Source organism: Gavia stellata, chromosome 4, assembly GCF_030936135.1.
Source record: "Gavia stellata isolate bGavSte3 chromosome 4, bGavSte3.hap2, whole genome shotgun sequence".
In the NCBI taxonomy this organism is placed as follows: Eukaryota; Metazoa; Chordata; class Aves; order Gaviiformes; family Gaviidae; genus Gavia; species Gavia stellata.
In genome coordinates, this window is record NC_082597.1 from 47,583,098 (window position 1) to 47,600,524 (window position 17,427).

Below are 17,427 nucleotides of genomic sequence, written 5' to 3' on the forward strand. Positions count from 1 at the left end.
ATAATTAGGTCAACTTAGCATAAAGAAATGAACCAATATTGTGGACATGGCATTGCGGGACATGGTTTAGTGGGCATGGGGGGGGTGTGTGTGTGTGTGTATTGAGGAGAGCTCTGGAGAGGATTGTGTTCTGATTAATGAGAAACTGAGACACTACAACAAGCAGCAAAGGCTTTGCACCCTGTTCTGATTTTAATTACATCAATATGAATAAGACTAAACTTGCAAATGAGTTTTCCAGTGCAAAAGTCAGATTACAAGCAAGTCATTCAAACTTCAAGACTTACCTGGAAGAGATCAGCAGTGAATAGTAAAGAAAATTACTTATTCTTATAAATTATGATACTCAGAAGACTCACTATGGACTTTGGAATAAAAAGTAAAGGCGGTTGGTTATTCCCAAAGAGCACCAGAGAAACTGAATTTCCCATCAGGAAAAAAAAATATGTTGTTAGATACTGTTTATACTGGTTCCATACCCACATAATTTATTTCTCATTATGACCTTGATTATGGCATGCTAACTTAGATACATAAAAAAATGATATCTGAGGTAAACATGATAGAAGCAAAATTAAGAGATTTTGTTTTGTTTTTTAAATTGGAAAGTTCCAACACAGCCTAAAGTGATGTGGCACACATGATGATTTTCTAGGTAATACAGCACAAACTCCATGGATAGCATAGCTGTATTGAAAAGGAGGAAATTTTGACTGTTACTGTCCATGGCCTCTGAGTTACAGTTTGGGAAATAGGATGCATACAGAGGATTGTAGGGTTTGAGGGGTTTCTCCTCAAAAGGAGACTCTGCATCTACATAATCCATGAGACCCACACAGCTATGCCTTTATTTTGTTGAAGTCTGAACAGCCTGTGTGTCACAACCTTACAACATGTTGCCACTGCACTTTTTTTTCCCAGCCTCATCAATTATTTTCTTCACATTTGTTTTTTCTGTGAGGTCTTGTATCCTGGCCATATTGCCAAAGGCTGCTAGACTGTAACCTGCCCTGTATAAGAATTTCAAAAGCATTGTACTCCATAGGAAAAGCATGAAAGAGTCCTTCATGTTCTTTGGAATAACAAATGGAAACAAAGGCAAAATATCATGTTCCTCTCTCCCATGCTACTTTGAACACATGCTCAAAATGCTTACAAACTGAAATGCTGCTAACCAATACAGCCACAACAAAGAACAGTACTTTTTAGAGTGTAGTGGAAAGCCAGAAAGCAGAAACATCAGTATCGATTTTCTTCATTTCCCATGGCTTTCGAAGTCCAGCACATGTGACCACATTATTCAATGAGAAATTTCAAAGAGAATTTCACAGATTTCATTTCATAAAATGGAAGTGAAAGTAGTAAATGCAAATAATATATTCATGTTCATAGTAACTAGAGGTACATTCTCATTGTTAGTTGCTGTCCAATCCACAAAAGCACTTTAAGCATGTACTAACTTGCTTACTATATTACAAAGTTTTAACATTAATTGTCCCATTGGGACTTTTACCATTGACTTCAAAGGGAACCAGATTAGGATTTATACAGATTAGACTAATAGCACTGCTTATTATTAAAGACCTCCTTTTACATTGCATAAAACTTTGCCAGACTTTAACAATTTAGGCTGAAATTCCATATGCTTCATAGCTGCCTCAGGCTGAATTCTTCTGGAAAACTCCAAACAAAACAGTTCAGCTCTTCTCAAGAGCTAGGACTGACTAGGCAAGAAGACTGGGACAGGGAAACCAGGGAATGTGAGTGCGACTGGGAATGTCTGGAAGAGGAAACTTGGACTTGGCAGTGGCGGAAGTAATGTAGACTACAAGGAAAAGCTAAGAGAGGGAATCAAGAAATACGTGTTAGAAAAGGACAAGCCTGAGGAACTGGGAAGAAAATATTATGGATAGGACAATATGACTGGTACAAGAAACCATGAGCAGGAAAGATGCAGAACTGGGAAACAGGCATTAGGTTAGGGAAGCTGGAACATGAAGATGGGCTATAATGCTGGATCATCTGTGCTGTTGCAGGACCATCTTCTCTGGAGCTTGGTGCAGAGCCCTGAGCTCCGTAAACTCATTGTTCATTCCTCCTGTGGGCAAATAGCCATAAAAGCCACTAGCAAAATTGCTCATTCTCTTCTACGGCTTGTCCATGCAGAGGATAAAAATTTGTTAATTATTCCTCTGACTTCATTAGCTTTGATAAACTTAAATCCCATCTTTTATTCCATTGGTTTAAATGAGAGATATAAATAATCCAACTTCAATGACCCATACAGATGTCAGTATGAAACCACATCACAGAACTTCATTTTTCACATTTCTTCTTAAAAAATTTCCCCTGCCTCCTGGCTTCCCTGATAAAAGAGCATTATTTTACATGTGAAATACCAGATTTAGGGTCAGATCTAGGAAATTGTCCCTTTGTGACCATGAGATTCCTGCTGCTAACTAAACTTTTTCTGGTGAGAAATAGGAATTATATATTAAAGAGAGAACAACAATAAAGCAAATAAAAAAGACCATTTGTGAACCAAACAGGAAACCTCAGGAAAAGAATAGAGAACTGAAATTTTGGATTATAACCCAGATTACTCCTAGAAGTTCCTATATGACTGTGAAGAGAAGTGTGTGTCTGATTTATTTGCTCCCAACTTGCATATTACCTTCCCTGTCATAGAGGGTCAACTCCTCAGGAAGATAAGACGTAGCTCCTTAGATCACAGACAAGGAGAAAAGTTTTCCAGAGACTGCAGAGAAGAGCAGAACAAGACAGAAAGGGAATGACAGCAAGAAACTGGGAGCACGAACCACTATGAAGATCAGGGAATGGACAGACATGTCTCTAAGACAATGGAAAGAGAAAATACCTAGGGACCAGCAGGGACTGTGTCATTTGTTGCACAATTGACTGACAGCAAGCCAGGACCTGTCTTCAGGGACACAGTGGACAAAGCAAGTGTGGCTTTTTTATTTCTATTCTCATTCTATTTCTATTTTATTTTTTTTAACAATATGCACTATAATATCTAATTCTAAAATACCGAGAGATTTGATGGGGTTGCTTTGAGTTTTTGATTTGGTTAGGTTTTTTTAATTTGTTTTTACCTTTAAAACCTTGAGGAGCTTGCCATAAGCAAAAGGTCTAAGCAGTTGGCTGAAAGATCAGCAAATCTGGGGTTCTGACATGAAACAAGTATTTCCAGGACAACTACTGATTTTGCATTCCTTGATTCCTAAACAGATTCCATAGGAAGAAGACTGGTAGGTCTACTCTCCCTGACAAACAGTATCATCCCATCTAGTCCCTAGGTCTTGTGCTAATACATGTTGTGGTTGCAGTGCTATAGCTGCATTGCTCTTCTCCCCCTCCAGCTGGACCTCTTTTTCCACTGAGAATCCAGTCTAACTAAGGGGCATCCTGAAGACTCAATGAAATCGAAATGAAATCAATGGAAGCCAGGACTTTGAACCCATACCTGTCATTGAGGGCTGTAGGTTAATGCTGTGACTCAAGTGTTGAACTTTTGTTAAACATGCAATATTAATGGAAATGTTTGACCTTAAGCTCTTTCTGCTTCAGCTTCCCCTCTTCCAAGGGTGCCTTATAACAAGAAATTTGTGAGTCTTTGTGAATATTTTGTGTCTTTGATTCCATGGATGCTTCCCACACTGAAATCCAGGAGGGAATTAATAAGTTTTCTTAACATCTCAATAGTGTGCAATGCATAGAGCAGAAGGCAACACAGGGAACAAGGAGAGAATAATACCTGAAACAGTGGTTCATCATGTGATAAGAACTTTTCCTGCACTGCATAAAGGAGGGTCCTGCTGAAAAATATCATATGTTAATGTGATTGGTGCCTGCATATTGTAATGCATGAAGTCAAAGGAAGTGAATTCATTTTGTGAAAGGAAACTAACCCTGACATTTGAGTGCTTGATAATGCAGTTAAATTATATGTTTTTAAAATAGTTTTCTTGCATAGTATATTTTAAAATAAAAGCTATGCCTCTGTAATCTGCATGCAGAAATAACACAAATATGAAAAAAAGATAGGAAGCTATTTAAATACCCCAAATGTTAATGATTTAAAAACTATTTCCGTTATACAAAAGGACATGTCACTTTCAGAGGTTTTTTCCATATAAAGTACTTGGAAGTTGACAGAGGGAAAAGGCAACACTATTTATTTTGTTTTTCATATAAATGCTATAAATTATCATTTAACATAAGTTTATTGCTAAAAATACATAAAAAAATTTTACTTTCAGAAATAAAGAAACTTTTATGTTTGAAATCCTGGGTTTCTTTACAGACATTTTTTTATTTTATATAATCCTGCAAATCCCAGAAAAGCTATTGTTGTTCTATTTGCTGTTAACTGTGTCTCTGGATTAGAAGACAATATTCTTCCAGAAAGAAGGCAGAGTGAAAAACTTCTGGTCCAAGCAATAACTATTACTGTGGATCTTTTCATTCACCTAAATGGGAACTGGTAGAAAATAATGGACAGAGGACTACCCTAGGACTCAGTGATCTCATTAAATATCCCAACTCTACCGCTGACTGACTGTCTACATGATCTTGGTCAACTGCATTTTCTTCTTCTGCCTTGATTTACCTTGGAAATAGTAATGCCACATATTTCATAAGGTGTTGTAAGACCTTAAGATGAAAAGCATTAGAAGCATTAGAAGCATTAAAAGCATTAGAGATACGCTTTCCTAAAAGCTGTTACTGAAATGGTCAGATGTAATGAAATTGCTGCTGCATGTTATACTAAAATTCAGGCATTCTGATTTTTACCTTTTTTTTTCTCATTCCTCCTCCCCACCATACACTTACACATAATTTCTGTATGTCTAAAAACATGCTCATGAATCCATCCCCCCACTCCTGTGGGTCAAATGGCTTCCCCAGTACGTACCTACAAAAGAGCTCAGCTCTCCTAGCAGGCACTTGAACAATGTGGCTTTTATTTTCAGATTGTATATGAGAAGGAAAGTTTTCAAAATATATCCCCTAGAGTCACCACTTAATAGAGGCAAGTCACGGTCACAAGTGGCAATAACTCTAACACTAGTCACTTTGTCTCTTGCTTTTGCTTTGAAAATGTTTCAAGAGGTGATCCTATGGTGATAACAAAAGCCATGAGATTCTATTATATTTGGTAGTGATGGCAGACCCTAGGTCATTTGTTGCCACAGCAGGAAACTCCTAACTATGCCCCAGATCATGTATCATACGGCAGAAAATTCAAAGTGAATCCTACATGCTATTTCTAACTCATACACACAGCATGTCCTTTGCAGTGCGAAAATAAGCAGTTCCACAAATATAATCAAGAGGCTGTTGCATAACTTCTGCACACTTGGCAAAAACCCTGCTATTGTTTTTGGAAAATGACTGTTGGTAAACACTGAAAATTTTTGTGCAATAGCACCTTTGGCATGAGGAAGCAATGATCTGCTGTAAAGCTGATGGTTATTTTATTCCACACTTAATCGATACTTAGCACACAGCTTTCCTGGGGCCCGTGATCAGCCATGGTGCTGGTACTAGATTTCATGCATGAAGAAATGCCAGCTTGAGCTCTAGAAGGAAACTAGGCAAGAGAGTGACTCTTCTTCCTCTGAACGAGGGGCACCAGGGGCACTGCCAGCCACGTTACACAGAAGCCTCACTCACAGTTTCCCAGCCTCCTGTGAGCTGAGGGAGCCCATTTTTAAAAGAAATAAACCCATGTGCAACATATTTATTCTCCCTTCCCCTCCCACATCCCAGTGCTAGCAGGAGAGTATGGAGGGAATTTCACTACTGGTGCATCTTCCCTCATCACTCCTTCCCATTTCTTCTTTGCAATTCAAAATCCACTCTCAACCAAAGAGTCCAACAAAGGCCTGCTCTGCTGGATGTCTGGATTATAAATGACCCAGATTTTGTAACATAAATCTTTGCAGAGTACCTTGTTATTAAACAATTTCCTTCTACAAGATGAGATGAGCATCTCTAAAGTGAGTAGCAACTGAAGAGGTTAGGCAGACTTTAAACTGAGTATTTTTCAGTATCTTACCATTTTTACTTCTCTCCCTTGTGAAATGTTTTTTCTTAGAAATCTGCATTGCCATAACTAGTTTGGAAGAGTTATTCCAGGATCAGTTTTCTCTCTAGCACTTCCTCCCTTTGATGTATTTATAAAATACCTTATGCTCCTTAATTCTTTTGCTATGAATCACTTCACTGTCAATGTTCCTGCAAAATTTTACACTTCTAAGTCACATGCAAATTTTCTGACATTTATTAAAAAAACCAACACTCTATGCAAATACAAGGAACTCATTATTAAAAAAATATGGTAAAAAGAAAAAAGTTACCAGAGTTTTCCATTTGTAGCAAAAGGTCTATAGCATAGGCCTGCGAATGACACAATTTCATAAATTACTTTTTCCGGACTACTGCATCCTAAACTGGGAGAGCATTGTGTTGCATCCTGCACAAACACATGATGCTTTCACACAGAATAACAGAGAAATTGCTTCTTGATGTTTGTAGCATCATACAGTGTTCATCATGACTGTATTTTCTGTATCAGCCCTGAAATTGCTTTAAGATGCAGCATAATCTTTGCTGAAGATTCAGCCCTGCCTATCTGAGAACTAAGTGCACCAAGTTCTCTGCCAGTTATGTGAAGTCAGATCACTATTTCCACCTTCCCAACCTTTGAGCAATTCTTCCTGTTTTTCAGTGCCTCATGGCTTTTGCAGGCATCATGGTACAGCTGGATTTCCAAGTACATCTAGGCTTTGAGAGACTATCAAAGCAGCAATTCCAGTTCTTCTTTTGGTCTCTACTTGTCTGTTCCCAAGAATATTGTATCCTTTGCCAGGCTAGATGAGGAAAGGTGTATTTAACTTACTAGCAAGGGAAGTCATGCAACCCCATGTGAAATAGCTATTCCTTTAAGGAATAAATTGAGCCTAAATTGCAAATGTTCTTATGTTTTCAAATGTAATTTGCTGCTCAGCATGGGTGTGTATATTCAGAGATCCTCACAGTTCTGCAGGGAAGCAGGCTGTTTTCAAATAACTTTATTTAATAAAAGGCTATTTGAAAAATTACTTTCCAGAGGCTACTATCAAAAAAGCACATTTGCACCAATAGTCTATCAACTTTGTTATATAATTAATTATCCAATTCCCATTACAACAGATGGAGTGCAGCAATTAGACAATGTCTCATATAGGACCATCTGAATTTTATTAGCTGACGCCTTTGCTGAAACTAAAGCTGAAGAATGCACAGGACCATTTCTGCTTAGTGTGATCTCACACCTTAAATAAGATCCTTCATCATACTTTTGTCAATCAGGGTAAATGCAATTAAACTGAAAATTTCTTATAATGAACTGCCATTGTATTGAATACTTCATGTGTTGGACACTGACCAATACATGATGAATTGTGGTTCAGCGCACAGGCATAAACACAAGTTGTACATCAGGAAGTGTTTACTAAAACCTGCTGTCCCAGTGAAGTTCTGCTGATGGGTAGACTCTGCTAACACCTGTTTCTTGAGCTCAAGGAAGTGATACTTTGATGGAAAAGCTTTTGGTTTGTTTCATTTCACTTTACCTCTTTTAACGAAAGGATTTTTTGCTTTCAATACAGATTTTAGAAGTATCTGTAGAGAAGACCAAGAAAGTGAGATCAGGTATTGATACTAAATGAGTTTCAGTTAAATCATTACTGGTGAAATAATTTTCATAAAATGCTTTGCAAGCCATGAGTGAGGAATACAATGTAGGACAGAATATTTTTGTTAACAATAGTGAAAGAGAGATCGATCCTTCTCAATCTGTTCCTTTTATTGACTAACTTGCATTGCCCATAGTCCTATTGGGTATCTTAAAGCATGATTTTGGGGGTGTTCAAATTTCATGCTTCTGTGAAGGGAGGTTATCAAACACCCCAGATTTCTCATCCTTTATCACTTTTTCAAGTTTTCGACCATAACCAGCCATTAGGTCAGATATCTTATCTATAAAGTGTTCTGATCTGCCACTTTTCTTATCAGGGATCAGTTTTCACATGCTATTCTTCTGAAATACACCTTAGATGCCTTTCCAGCCATGACCAGCTTGTGATGTAGAGACAGCTAGAAGGAAAGGGAGAAGGGATGGAAGAATGTTTTTCCTGCAGTTTTCTGGACTGGGGTCATCTGAAGGGTCCATTGTATATAAACGTCTGGGAACATTCTGAAAAAGACGAAAAGCTCTTTTTCCCTTGCTGGCACAAGGTTTCTTTTTTCTGTGTGAGCTCAAGAGAGCAGATCAATAGTTTGTGATTTAAAAGGGTATATGTCAATACCAAGACCTATGACACTGTGTTCTCATGTTTTTGACATTTGTTCAAAGTACATGTAATGTAGCTCTTACCCCTCAATCTTAACACACAACTTCTGAGAATTTACTAAGCTATGTAACTGGCAGTGCAAGCCTAACATAATTACAGCAATTTTGTTTATGTACTTCATGATTTACAGCGAATATATAAAGAAAAAAATGCAGATGTCATCTTTGCAGCTATAGTTTTATAGCAATAGGTTAAAGTGACTTGATTGTGATTACATGGCAGAAAGTTTAAATAGCCTAAATCAGCTCAGATTTTAACCCTAATAAAATAAGACCAAGATTCATTTTTAGAATTTTACTTCTTACTCTCACATGCAGCAGAACTGTCCCAAGCCTAGACTGAAATCATGAACAGAAAATTAAGAATTAAAGTTGAATTAGTTTGGAAATTTACAATTCATCCTAAAAAGGATGCGGCATACAGCTAAAAGCTGAAGAAGATGACAGAACTAATACCTTTGGGGTATGGTATTTCCCTTCTCCATCTTTTGCACTGGTGAATAAAAGAGTCAGAAATTGCTTCCTCTCTTTTATTTTATATGGCAAATTATTTTCCCTTTGCATTCACCCATTCTCCCCATCTTCTTTTCACCTGTTGTCAGGCACTGCACTCAGAGTACTCCCACTCTTTGAGCCCTGTGTAGTATTACAGTTTCAGCAGGAGGAAGTAGGGAACATTTACTGTGTGCCAGGGCTTTGCCAGTCTACTTCCTTAGGACCTTTCTGCTTCTCACCCTCTGATAAAGTGCTCCATGATGTGAGACAGGATGGCAGAAACTAGATAGGAGGGAAAGTCTTAGCATTAGTAGCATGATAGATCCACACCTAATTCTGTTTATTCCCTGGCTCTGACTGAAACTTCACAACTTTGAGTGACTCAGTCATTCTGAGCCTAGTTTCTCACATGTAAAAAGACACTATTTCTTTGTCTGCTTAGCTAGTCATTGCACGGGCAGGTAAATCTCTACGTGGCTTGACATGAGCGATGTACACTGTGGAGGTGTAGGCAATACTTCTTTCAGCTGCCAGAAGAGAAAGTAGTAGAGAACTCGCAGTTTGCTTTATTTTGTGTACACAAGTTTCAGTTAGGCTGTGACTACAAATAAGTCTGGGGACATAATCATTCCAGAACAAGCAGATTTGCCCATTCTGGAAACAGTGGTGCTTTATTATAAGAAAAACATTTTAGATCAGTGTTTCAGCCCTCCTCTTTCCCTTCATCATTTTCTGACAAGGTTTTGTTTCTGAGCAGCTGTAAATATTAAGGGCAGATTTTAAGACATAAGGATCATCTGGTTTGATCTTTGCCTAACAGGGGCCATAAAATTTCACCAATAACTCTTGTAGTGGAACATATCATCTTTCCCTAAAATGTAAGTGAATACTGTCAAGCCCAATAACTTGCAGTTTACTAGAGCATAAAAACATCCGGTCTCAATTTAAGGAATCCTGGAGATGATGAATTTCCTTCTTCCTTGGCAATGGATGATTACTATCACTGCAGAACAGTTGTTTCTAATTTTCATTTTGAACCAGAAGTAAATATGGGTCTGCTATATGATACGAGTGGGTATGGCCTAAGATTTTGTCACACCCACAACGACGGACAAAATATTCTACTTCATATCTGCGCATATGTCCTTGCTCTGCTGGCCTTTTATAACTATGTTTTAAGGGGTTTACGTTATGGTTGGCTCCAGTTCAACCCTTACTTTACTTTTATCCTGTTTTATGCTAAACCACACTCAAATTAATTCCTCTCTCAGGCCTCACAAAAGCTGTCCCAGGCCACAGAAAAGAGAAGACAAGAATTATCTGGTATGTCAGGGGATGCAACAGACAGTGGATTGTGTGATGATGGTGCTTTTTATTCATGCAAGATTATGTGTTAGGAGAAAAATTGTGGTAGCACAATTCAGTTGTGAGACGCAGAATTATCTGCCTTGTGAGCCAAGCATCTGCCAAGCATAAACTTACCAACTTCTGCATAAACCACGCTGGGACCCCAACTACCAGATGCAACTGGTCATATCTAAGCCTGCCTGACCATAAGGCACATGGGATCATGGAGTAAGAGAGTGTCAGCACGGTGAATGCCAGAAATACTAGTGCTGTAACAGGAAGACTTGAAATTGGAGGAAGATACGTACAAATGCATAAGTCATACCAAGTCCATTCCCAGCATATTTCCATACTCTTTTGACTTTTTAAAAAAAGAACAAAACCCCCAATCTCTCCCACAATGAAATCCTACAGATAGAGTTTCCTTATGCTCTTTATGTGTTGGTGATTTTCCATTCTCAGTGTCAATCTATACTGTAATTGGCAAAATCATGTATTTGCCTTATAAATACTTTTTTAAAGGTATTGATAAAAAGTCTATCTCAATAGTGTAGTAGCTGCGCTAACAAACCGAAGCATCTAAAGCTGTGTGCACTTATTATGGGTCAAAATGCTATTTGGGGAGAGTCATACTCTAAAAAGAAGGAAAAGCAAACATTAATTAACAAAGTATAGATACAAACAAACTGTAAGATTATTACTTCGCAACATAAAAGATTAATTAATCCAGTAGTGTACAAAAAAACCACACTATGTTTAAAAAAGAAAAAGGAAGTCATGTAGAGAATGCTGTAAAACAGTGGAAAATTAACTGCAAATCACAACAAACTTGCGCTTTTATGCAGATATATAAGTATATTGATCCACTTTTAGAAAACAGATGAAAGTATATTTTCCTTGTTTTATTCCACTGAATTTACGTATAGCATAAATTTGAACTACTGTATCAGTCATTCAATATAAGGAGTGTAACATTTTTCTGAGGAAAATCCTATAGTTTTTGTGTACAATTTAGGGGAGAGTCCAATGATGGAATCAAAGCAATTTCTCAGTTGCCAGGTGTCAGGATGCTATTTTGATGGATGCTTTTCTTATATACTACTATGAGGTTCTGTTGTGGTTCAGTAAATTCAGGTGTGAATATTTTTTTTGAGGCAAATCTGTGATTTAAAACTACAGTTTTACCAACCCAAGAATTAAAGACATTATCAAGACCTCCTGACCATGAATTTAGCTTAAAGATCATAAAAATTTGTTGGTTTTGAACTAGCTTCTTGTGTTTGAGCAAAATTACATGTTGATCACTTTTCAGGCAGTCTTCTGCAAAGCTAGAACAGGAAGTTTATTCTCCTCTCCTAGTGAAAACAGAGTCCCCCATAACCACAAAATTCAAGAAATTAGCTTATCAGGAAATTACAGTTCATAAAGCATTCTCTTGCCATCTTCACCAAGATGTAGTTGTAAAACACTTGTGTTACAGCAGATGCTGTGAGATGGCTCTGCTTCCACTCCATAGTCATATATAAACAATTTCTCTTTCCTGAATGGCGTGGAATTTTACAGCAATGAAGCAGTTACACAAGCACAGGACTTGACCTTTTGCTAAATGCCTATGTTGCATAGCTCAAATATTGACTTAACTACAAACAATCTCAGCCTGTAATTTTAGACATGAAAACCAAATATATGAAATATGTCTTGGAAAAGAACACTGAGAGCAGCAACAGTATGCAAGTGACTAATCTGTACAGAAAGGAATAGTACAATTTTTTTTCCAAAACATTTGAGCTAAATTTTTTTTATATTCTTCCACTTTTGCAAAAAAGAAAAATGTAAAACAACTAACGATCTCCTTGTTAATACAAAATCCTTCCCAAAGAAAGGGAGGGTTCAAATTTACAGAACAAAATTGTTTGCATAGTAAAATAATCATCCAGATGGCAAAAATAAGCAACCCTGAGAATGGTGTTAAGAGGAAGACTATGCCTCTTGGGCTCATCATCAGTAACAGTTTCATAACAACAATTTCAAGCTCTCAGCTTTAAGCATACCAGCACAGTTTAGTGAACATTAGCTAATCCATGTATTGCTAATCTATTATTCTAGAAATGTGTGACTGTGTAATAGAGTCCTGGGTTTATGATTGACCTGGCCCTGTTTGACATGAAAATACCAGAAAAGAAAGACCAGTTCAGAATTATTTTTGTATAACTCCTCTGCTGTCAGCATTCAGTGCAACTATAAATAATGTAGGAAATATTTTAATCAAGACATTCCTATGTTACATAAAACCATCTTCTGAACCACGTAAATTTTTTCGTACATAAAGAGCAAAAGTAAGGGCAATTTACTATATGCAAACTATTAAGAGGCTAATCAACTTGGTGAACTGAGATTTAAGCAGTAACCTCCTTCCCCAAGAAAGTATGTGTATCTATTTTATGAATATTTAAGCAAAATAAAAAATGGAGCAGCAGCTACTTAATCTGCAGTTTAAAATAAATACATGCACTCAGAAATAAGAACTTGAAATACAGCTGATCTGAAAGAAATAGGAATGAACATAAAGGAGCACGATATTTGATGTCGGAAGAAATTCTAAATAAAATCCGGTCTAACCAGTGAATAACTCAAAAAAGTGCAGATATGAACATAATGGAAGTGGCATGGAGCTGCAAATATGTAAGACTGGTAATTATTTAGGTAAAGCATAAAGATGAATCAAATCAGAATTGGGGAAGACAGTCAAATGAGTTTTACATTCACACAGTCTGTGGCAATGTGCGAAAGAATTAAAATTACCATGAACACTGTGTATTTTTCTGTCGCTATAGTCTAATACAAAAGGAGTCCACACTACTTCTAGGTCATGAATGACAAAGGCTCTCTACATCAAAAGGTCCCTCTCTATGCCTAGCAAAAACTCTGAATACAGATAGAAAGGAATTAACAGCTACTTCCTCATGCAAATAACTCTCTCTTTCCCCCTATAATCTGTAAGAGTTGCTGACATGTAGTATTCTTAGGAATGCACTGGTAAAGTGCTCAGATACTTTTGTATCTTGTATACTCCTCTAATGCTTTGCATTGTGGAACAACACAAACTTTTTATCATAGCAAGTAACTGCATGACTTTCTCCAAAGTTAATATATGATCTATCCAACCTCAGTATTTGTAGGATTAAATTGAACTTATTGTGGACAGGGAACTTTTTGTACCATCTGGGCTTTTTACTTTATCTTAACTGGATCCTAGCAAGATGATCCCAGTATTGTTCTTAACAAAGTAATTCCTTTCTCCCCACAAAGAATTATTTCCCGAAAAATGGATGTCAGTGAATGGATTCAACATCACAAGTTAAAGTTTTCAAATATTTGGGTGAACTAAAATTTCAACCAACAAACTAGTCAAGCAAAATATGCATATAGACATTGCATAAGCAAAAACCTGCACTCTCATGCACAAAGACTAAATTTTCCCACCCTTACGTGGGATTCAGCTGACAAAGCTAGCAGTCCACAGTTCTTACTGTTAATATTTTTGAAAATGGAATGATCATTTGGTTTTCAAATGAATCATGGATGCAAAAACCATCAAATTCCAGATAAATAAGATAGATAGAAAATTGGTATGAATTCTAGTCAGATTTGAAGTGGTGGTTTTTGTTTTTTTTTTTTTTTTTTTTCACCTGAAAAATGAATGTAGCATAAAATTTAAGCACTTAATTCATAATTCAGGAAAACTGAAATACTGCCCAAACATAACTATAGGTTCTTATTTGGGAATTTTTCCTGAAGTAAACCTGAAGGCTTGTAAAACTTTATGAACAGCTCCTATTGAAATTAGTGACTGGATTCCAGTTGGACTTGATCTGTCAGAGATGCAAGGCAGCCACAAATCTGATTTCAGCAAGTCAGTCTGTAATCATCCATCTCAAAATCTATGTTTGATGTAAGGCATATTAACTAAATATTAGAATCTGTTAAGTATTAGAATTAAAATCTTGATTTCTGTATTTTATATGCCAGCAGTCCTCTCTTTGGAAGAAAATAATTTCAGTCATGAACAGTTTTGTTTGAGGAAGGACTATGAGATTTTGACATAGTATATTCTGCGTTGCTTGTTAAATTAAAAAAAACCAACAGCAAACTTTGGATTAAGACTATAACATTTTAAAAAACACTATATCACAAAGGCAATATAATATTAAAAAAAACACTATACTCATTTAAACACAATTCAGGAAAAAATTAATGGTTTTAATACATGGAAAAAATTATTATATTGTGGACACTTGAAATGTAGTCATATTTGTTTTGAAGTATGTTTATGTTGTCAGATGGAGCCCTGAGAAAGACAGCAAATGGCAATTTGTTTTTGGAAGATATAAAATGCCAAATAACCTAGTTGTCTTTTAAACGCTTTAGTAAAATACCCAGAAGGATAAATACCACAGCTCTACGAAAAGAAAAATATTATGTGTGCAATCATTATGAGCATGCTACTGTTGGAAGAAAACAGTCATTTATGTTCAAGCTAACTAAACTGGTGAGACAGGAAGAGATGGTCTAAGGTAGATTTAGAAAAAAGCCCTTTGGATTAGAGACTTCTGTTCTTAAGTGCATGTTCCACTTGCATTGTTAATGAAAATGTTTATCATTTCCAAAGATGTTTGGTTACAAAACTAGTCTTTCATGAGATGAAAATGGAAAACAGTATGGCTTTTTTTTTTTATCAGAATGAACAGTCACAAGAATACTAAAAATTTATCAAGGAATGCTTACATATTATTAAAGAAAATATAATATGCATCACACACAAAATCAGTCGAATTACTATTTGCTGAAGGTTAGATATATTGGAACTTTGCTGAATTAGGTGCATGGATCTAAATCGTCATCCAAAGTGATGAACACAATTAGGCAATCAGAAATAAAAATTATATGATTTTGTAATACTGATTTGTTACATTACGTATGTTTACGTCTTTACACAGTTGGAAATATGCAGAAACTAACAAATTCTGGGCATGTAGAGAAATGTAAAGCCTATTAATCTCAGCAGACTACAGCTGCAAGTTGAAGCTCTCTCTTCTGTGAATTTCAGTCTGTCAGTAGAATATAATTGAATACCCTGTGTTAGCAATATGTATGCATGTATGGAGCACAAGACAGCCAGTAGAACAATCCCTGAATGACAATCTGAAGACAAATATATAATCTGTAAGTTTGAAGTGATAAAAGTTCTTGGGTACTGCTCAGTTTTGTAGGGGAAAAAAAAAATAATTCTGTAATTACACAGTAATTTTTAAGAACATAAATGGATGGTAAATACTGTATGTTTCTATATAACCAAATGATAATTATGTTTTATATTTGAAAGAGTCAAAGAACTGAAACAGGTAATTAAATTGACTCATCTGCTTTCATCAAATTTGTAAACGTACATAGTAAAGTCAGGCAGAAATATGAGATTGGGGTATACACTGTGTTACTTGGAAATTGTTGGAGTTACATTGGTTCTAAATATATATGTGAAACTAAGTATGTAGGATCCAAGGAACTTTGTATTACGCAAGTCCATTTATTGCAGTACTGTTAGCCTGCATGACAGTCACTGAAGATCTCTGTCTAGATTCATACTGGGGACTAACCTGTCCCACCCCAGAACAGTCATGATACAAGCTGAGTCTGGCACCTACTCACCACGATATTCCTCTCACACTGAATAACTCTCTTTCTATCAAACACCCCTCGTACACATGAGTATAATGGACCAAATTTCCTTTAATTTCACTTTGACATTTCACATTTCCACTCCCTGGGTAGAATTTTTCTCTCCTCTTATGCAGGACTTTTTTGATCTTCCTCTTTGTCAGTAAGTATAACATACTCCATGGAAAATTTTATAAAATTAAAAAAAAAAGTGAAGATGGAAAGCGAACCAGCTTAAGAGAATGACAGGAAATGAGCCGAAGTGTTTGATTGTGCGTTTCCTTATGGGAATTAAAAAAAAAAAAAAAAAAATCATAGATACTTGAGACAAAGGAAGAATGGTTAAGTAAGGAGCATAAAGGTTCATAAAGTACACCTTCAGCATCCTAAAAAGATTGAACAAGTATATGAAAAGTGTCGAGGAGATAAACGGCAAAAAGCACACAGTCTTTAATCATCTTTTACATTCATCTAAATTCTGAAAGAAACAAGAGATGTCAAAGTATAAGCTTCAAATATAAGCTTCAAAACACTGGATTTTTTAATATTATTTTATTTTTTAAGAAATACTCTCGCCCAACCTATTTTCCCTATTTTCTTCTTAAAACACAGTAATACTCTTAAGATCTATGTGTTGCAGGGGATGTACAATCAAGCACGTAGTGTGGATAAAGATCAGTTCTGAGAACCAGTACAAGTTCCTATGAGTGAAATAAATCTGATAGAGTATGAGTGGAAATTAGTTCCCCCACCAGTCTTGTACTAGCCTGCACAGCTGTGAATATTATTCTGTTTGAATTCTTTATCCCCTAAGTATTTATATAAAAAAATGACTCATTAGAATAACTGTTAGCTAAATTCACAAGAACCCATAGACTACATTAGCCTGCTCTCAACATTCAGAGCTCTGTGCTTACTATTTGTCAGAGTTCAAAAGATGCTGAGCTGCGTTAATAAATTATTACAAAGATAACATAATATATTTGATACATACTTGAGTTTCCATCAGGAGCTGAGTCTAAATATGACATATTATTGAAGTATTCAAATAACATTGTATGACAAAACCACTACACAAAATATATTAAGGCAACTAGTACACTCTCCTAGAACAGAAACTATTTAAAATATCCAGGATTAAAAAAACTTTAAAAAACCCACAAAAATTGCCTTTTTAGAAAAGGCCTTTTTTTTCTTTTCTTTTTTTTTTTTTCTACATCAAATATGTGCTAATCAACAGTCCTAGCACTTTGGTCATTTTAGAAAACGTGATCGACAGACATTTAAAAGAAGAAAAATATAGAAAGAGAAAGCAGTGTATCTGAAAGTATTTTGCATTTATACCTTCTAGGTGCTGTCCATTCATTTACTTTGTAGGCTTTTAAATGCAGGATCTGAGCTAGAAGTTTGCTAGAGCTAAACTTTGTTTAGAAACACTGTAACTATTT